The following is a 6,000-nucleotide window of genomic DNA, read 5'->3' as shown; positions in this document are numbered from 1 at the left end:
GGGAGCGGGGGAAGGGTTGGGGAGCCGGAGCACACAGGGCCAGGAGGTAGGGGAGAGGGAGAGACTGGAGCAACCTATGTGCACAGCCTTTCCATATACTATGTCCTGGGGCGCCTGCTAGTAGTAAACGACGGCATCAGCCGAGAGGAAGAGCAGCTCCTCACGTCCCGCTTAAGGATGGTCCCGAAACCCCAGATGTCCCGTCGCCTCCTCGCCTCCTCCTCCTCCGCTGAGAGCCGCAGATCAGTTCACGTTGACAGATTAGAGGGGAAATGTGCCAGAGTTTATGGGTAAGTGTCTCGGATGCTAATTCTGCATGGCTCTTCCGCTCTTTCTCCTCGCTGCCCCCCTGCGCGGACGCCCCGCGAGGGAAGGACGGGCCCGCCTTGCTTGCTTGGGCTGCAAGGCACCGAGGAGGGGCCGCCTGTCTCCGGCAGCTCCTAGCTGGGAGCTGGGGGACGGGGACATCTCTCACCCGCTCCTGCCGGGGAAGTTCAGGTCAGCCAGAGGGGCTCACTGTCGGGCGGCAACTGAGGATAATCATCACCCTAGGGCTCCAGGTTCCCAGCCCTAGACCAGTGGTCCTCCAACTTAGGCGTGTCTCGGAATCACCTGGAGGTCTGATTAAAAGATTGATCGCTGGGCCCAGCCCCGGAATTTCTGATTAGCTACATTTCGAACAAGCCCCGAGGTGCTGCTGCTGCTGCTGCTGCTGCTGGTGGTCGGGGAATCACAGCCTGAGAGCCTCGGACGGTGGGGTGCCTCTGGTAGCTGTGTGTAAGCGCGTGCAAGCGCCCCCAGACTCAGGCACTCGCCTGCGCCCCCGGGCCCACCACCTCGCTGTTTAGAGCCCCTTTAACGAACGGAGCAATTTATGGGGACGGGGAAAGGTCAGCTTGGAGGGGGCGCCCCCGCGCCATCCTTCCTCTCCACCCCGCTGTGCACCCCCCGCCCCCGTGGAGGGCCCGCAGGGAGAGCCCGAGGTCCCCGGGCTGGCGGCGGCGGCGGCGGCGGCGGCGGGGGGCCGGCCCCGGGGAGGGCCTCGCGGCCCTGGGGACCCTGCGGGGGCGGGGCCGGGGCGGGCCGGGGGCGGGGCCCTGCGCGCTCCGGGGCCGCCGGCCGCCCTCCGCCCCCTGCCGGCCGCCGGGTCCGCGCGCCCGAAGCCTCGGCGGCGGGCAGGACTCGGGGTTTCCGGCGGCGCGCGCCGCAGGACGTTTCCAGCCCCGGCCCATATTTGGAGAAAGTCTTTGAGGACTCCGTCACCCGGCCCCCGGAGCTGGCCCTGCGACCTCGCCGTCGCCGCCGCCGCTGGGGGCCCGGGCCTCGAGCGCGCCCGCCCCGCCCCGCCCCGGCCCGGCCGCACCCCCGCGAGGGCCCAGGCCCACCCCGCGCCGCGTGGGAGGCGGGCGCGGAGGGCGCCGCGGCCGGATTAGGTCACTTTTCCCGTCCGCCCCCCACTGTTGACTCGTCCTCCCGGCGGGGCAGCGAGGTGCCGCGCTGCCAGACTGCGGGGTACGCCCAGGCGCCGGGGTGCGTGTCGGAGGGGGCGGCTGCTGCCACTCGGAGCCCACCCGGGAGCTGGGACGTGCAGCGGGCTCTGGGGAGAAGTCCCCAAGGGCTGGGTCCTTCCATCCCTGCAGGGAGGGAGCCCGGAGCTCGCCCTGGTCCCCCACGGCCCCTGGGCCTCCTTCTCATCACCGAGCTCCAGGCGGGCGCAGACACCCCCCCCCCCCCCATAGGAAGCCCCAGCCCTGCCATCCCCAGCCTCCAGCTTTCGCTAAGCTGCTCGTCCTCCCTGGAACGTGTATCCTTCACCCGGAACTTGGGAAAGGAGACCAGTAGGTAGCAGAGCAGCAGCAGCCCTTTTCAGGGCCAAATAGCTTGCCATTCTCTCCTCCTAAGAGGAGAAGCAAACGCTTACACCTGTCCATGTCAGGCAGCGTTTAGAATGCCTGCTGGATGTTGACTCCTTTAATTCTCCAATCCCCCCCACCCCCGACTAAGGCAGATCTTCTTGTTGACACGGTTTTCTATCTAAATGAAGAAGTGGAGGCCCAGAAGCGGCTGGCCCAAAGACACCCACCTAGGAGGTAGAATTGGACCCAGGCGTCTTGGTTCCAACAAGCCTTGTACTTCAACATTGTCCATACTGCCTCTTCCCCATCTCTTCATTCAGGCCTGTCCCCTTCTCCTAGAATTTTACCTTTATTTAACTCTATCACAGCCCAGCCAGATGTTCCAGGATAAACGTACCAGATAAAGAAATAGTTGATATGTCCACTGAAGCTGTGCCGACCTCTGAGAAATTGCCTGATGCACCAGCTCTTCCGGAGCAGGGGGGAAGGGATGTTGCATTTGAACAGGAAAAGGCTTCATGCAAGTAAGTTTATATAGTGGGCTTTTAAGCACCTGGGCAGGCCGGTGGAGAAGATATCCAGGACCTTTGGGGTCCTTCTGATACCTCGCAAGCCACACTGATCAAGGAGTCTCAGTATCTGGCATAAGGCTTGAGCCGGTAGGAATTGCATTTGTCACAGAGATAGAGTTTTCAAGGTCACTTGGTTGATAGTTTATCAGTTTGAGCGTTCCTTATGGATTGAATATGCTATTAGCCTGATTTTTCCACTAGACATTATGAATATGATTATGTATCTAAGGGCAAATTGTTTATCCCCTTCAAACCCAGGATTTATACAGAGCTCATGGTGTGTCATGGCCCTGTGGTAGGCGGTAGTGACATTAGAAGGAGGGCTTCAACACTGACCTTCCCCCCCGAGGACTCGGCAGTCTGTTGCTAAAGTGGGTACAAAGTGCTGTGTGGACGCTTCTCTGCCTGGGGAGTGAGGGTGGAAATACTCTGAGTCTGAAAGGATGAGCAAGAATCTGATACAAGAGAAGACTTTGGAGACAGAGAACAGAGCCTTGACCATGCATGACGAGGATGCACCTGGTGTATCTGGACCATGGGATTCATTTGGGGAACTAGCAAGAGAAGTTAGCTCAGCCATCTGTCGTGACACTGGGATGCTGGCAGTGGTGAGCCATGTGAGGTTTTGCCTTGATTTCCTCATCTCTAAGATAATGGGGTTGCCCCAGCTCAGGGTAACATGCACTGAAGGGCTCACCGGGGTCAGCCAAGCAACAAAATGCTGTTGCAAGGATTCATGGTGGCTGACACCCGGCCTCAGCATTGGGGAATCGTGGTGACAGCGGGCACCAGCCCTGGAGGTTGGAGAGGTTGATAGGTGAAAAAGGACCAGTGTTTGCCTGTTTTCTCATTTTTTTAAAGGCTACCAAAGATGTGGATTTTTCTGTGAAGTCCTTTAATTTTTTAAATGTTGGCTATTAATTAAAACAATGTTAAAATGCCATCTAAGTTAACCCTAGGAAAATCAAAGAAGGCGGTGTTTGGGGGCTGCCAACGATCTCTGGCCTGAATAACTCTAGAACCTATCCTGCTCTAGCATTCTCTTACTCCCAACCACTCACAAAATATCAGGTGATAGCACCCTGGGTTCCCTTTAAGTGTCAAGTTGACTAGACTTTCACTTGCTTAGGAATCAGGGCTGCCACTTAACTGAGTTGTGGGAATTCATACTTTATAAACAAAACTGGAATGTGTCTTTTTCTTATTTGCCACTTTACTCACTCCCAGACACTACTGAGTTTCCTTCTTCCTTCTCCCTCTGAATTTATGTTATAAGCAGCTGGCATTGCCTTGGCAGCATGATAGGAAACGCTATTTTTTAGGGCATCTGTAACCAAGGGAACTATATCTGTTTACTTCTTCCACCTGGCCTCTGTCCACAGGAAGCCAGGCACTTCTAACCCCCTTACCTTACAGAACTTATTATTGATGATAACACAGAAATATTTCATTGGAACAGACTGGAAGGCACCTCTCCAACTCCACCCTGCAATCCATCTTCTACACATGATTAAGCAATATGATATATATTAATTATAAGTCACTATCAAATGGCTCCAAATTCAAACAATTAAGAATTAAACTTCTCCTCTTGCGTTTTATTAACAAAGCTCCCTGTCTCTTAGTTGCCCACTTAAAATCACACACACCACATTCAGGATTTAGAAAAGATTTGATTTGGGCACAGTACTTGAGCACACAGACAGATCCTACAGAAAAATTGAAGCAATTTATTATTGCCAGCTTTTTGCCGGTTCAAGGACTAACTGCAAAGGAGGATTCCGGCTAATGGCCTGATTATGTGAAATAGGACATAAGACATGTTTAATGCTCAGCAGGATGCTTGGGACATAGTAAGTGCCTAATAAATTCCAATTACTGCTACTGCTAAACCCCATCATTACCTTCACTTTTACTACAATTAGCATAGAATGAGCTAGCTTCATTCTCCAGAGAATATTCTGTATTCTTTGGACTAGCTGAACTCAAGTTATAAATGGTACATAGATGAAATGATTTTTTAAAAGTTCCATGCAGCCCAGTTCTCTGGCTTGCACTGGAGCCCCCATGACCATGTAAGAAGGCACTTGAGCTTTGCCTCATGGAATTGCAGATTGGCCTACAGGCAGTGGTGAGCCATGTGACATTATGCCTTGATTTCCTCATCTATAGAAGCTAATGGGGTTGCCCCAGCTCAGGGGTAATGCACTCAAGTGCCCCAGGGACCAGGCAGGTACAAAACACCATGCCTGAGGAGTATTGGCAGCTAACTCTTGGCCTCAGCATATGGGAGCCATGGGGATAGTTCTATCTGTGGGGCCTGGGTTTTGCCTGCCAAAGACTAGGGAGTTAGCATATGTAGATGGGTTAGTGATTTTTTTTTTTTCAAGTAGGATAACTTTTATGATTTCATCATCATAGAGTTGGGCCAGGTTTCTTTTTTTTCTTTTCTTTTCTTTTCTTTTCTTTTACATTTTTTTAAAATTTAAATTCAATCTGCCAACATATAGTATAACATCCAGTGCTCATCCCATCAAGGGCCCTTCTCAGTGCTAGGTTAGTGATTTTATCTAATGTATATGCCCTTGTTGGTTATAGTATTCCATTTTATGTCCCTTTAAATGATGAGAAAGCTGAGGCTTAGCTAGCCAGAGTCAGTAAGTGGTGCAAGGGCACACAGCCCTTAAGGGAGAGCAGAATGTCTGTCTCCAAAGGCTATTCTTTTGAGGGGGAACATGGGATTTGCCCTCCATGAAGTCTGCCTTAAAGTTTAGAAACGTGTCCTCAACTTCTTGACCTCCCCTTAATAACTGACTGTGGGTGTTACTTGAACATATTTCTTAACGTGTCTTGGAGTAATTTGGTTGTCATAATCATGGGCCCCACCTTCTTCACAGGAGTCTGGTAATGAATGAGTTAAACAATAAAAGAGGGCTCCCTCCACGAGGAGACCCTTGCCTAAGCTTGCTCCTATTTCCTCTGAAGAAAGAGAGATGTGTCAGAACAAAGGAGGAGCTCAGAGATTGAGAGATACTTCTACTGTAACTTAGTCATCACCATCTACTTAGTTACTTGAGGCACTGAGCAGCCACCTCCCACAACCGTGGGTCACCCTCACAACAGTTACTAAGCACGGAGCCCTGCAGGCACCCGCCTCGAACACCCTGTGTCTCTGAGAGTTGCAGACTTGCGCAAGTGTCTCTCAGCTCTGGATGTGAGGGTGGGGTAGGGTGCCCTACCCTAATTTTGTACCCCCTTTCCTTTGAGTAACTTTTAGCTCTCCAAAGGGGGGGGGGCATAAAACCCTGTTTTTAAACAGCCAATCTTTCTTTTTTGGAGTTATTTCTAGCTTTTTTTTCCTTTCTTTTAAAATTGACATACAATTGACATACAGCATTATATTCGTTTCGGGTATACAACATATACAATATATACTTGTATATATTGGGAAATGATCGTCACAGTATGTCTAGTTAACACCGATCACCACACATAATTACAATTCTTTTTTTCATGTGAGGTGAACTTTGAAGATCTACTCTCCTAGCAACTTTGAAATATACAATGTGGTA

At 51.9% G+C, this 6,000-nt stretch overlaps 1 protein-coding gene across 10 annotated transcripts in view; it reads left to right on the top strand.

Moving 5' to 3' along the window:
- LOC144318365 (uncharacterized) overlaps positions 1 to 6,000 on the top strand; it is a 97,755-nt gene continuing 91,755 nt past the window's right edge. For 3 of the 10 annotated variants that reach the window (XR_013384236.1, XR_013384235.1, XM_077905282.1), the window contains exon 1: positions 4 to 290. The gene's annotated coding sequence lies outside the window, so the exon portion shown is untranslated. Of the gene's footprint in view, positions 291 to 1,378; positions 1,531 to 2,224; positions 2,381 to 6,000 lie in introns of those variants that run through there. The other 7 variants (XR_013384229.1, XR_013384228.1, XR_013384230.1 and 4 more) reach the window with 6 other exon arrangements.

This window comes from Canis aureus, chromosome 8 (assembly GCF_053574225.1).
Source record: "Canis aureus isolate CA01 chromosome 8, VMU_Caureus_v.1.0, whole genome shotgun sequence".
NCBI classification, from domain to species: domain Eukaryota; kingdom Metazoa; phylum Chordata; class Mammalia; order Carnivora; family Canidae; genus Canis; species Canis aureus.
The sequence above is the reverse complement of the archived record's forward strand: the minus strand, read 5'-3'. Positions and strand labels throughout refer to the sequence as shown.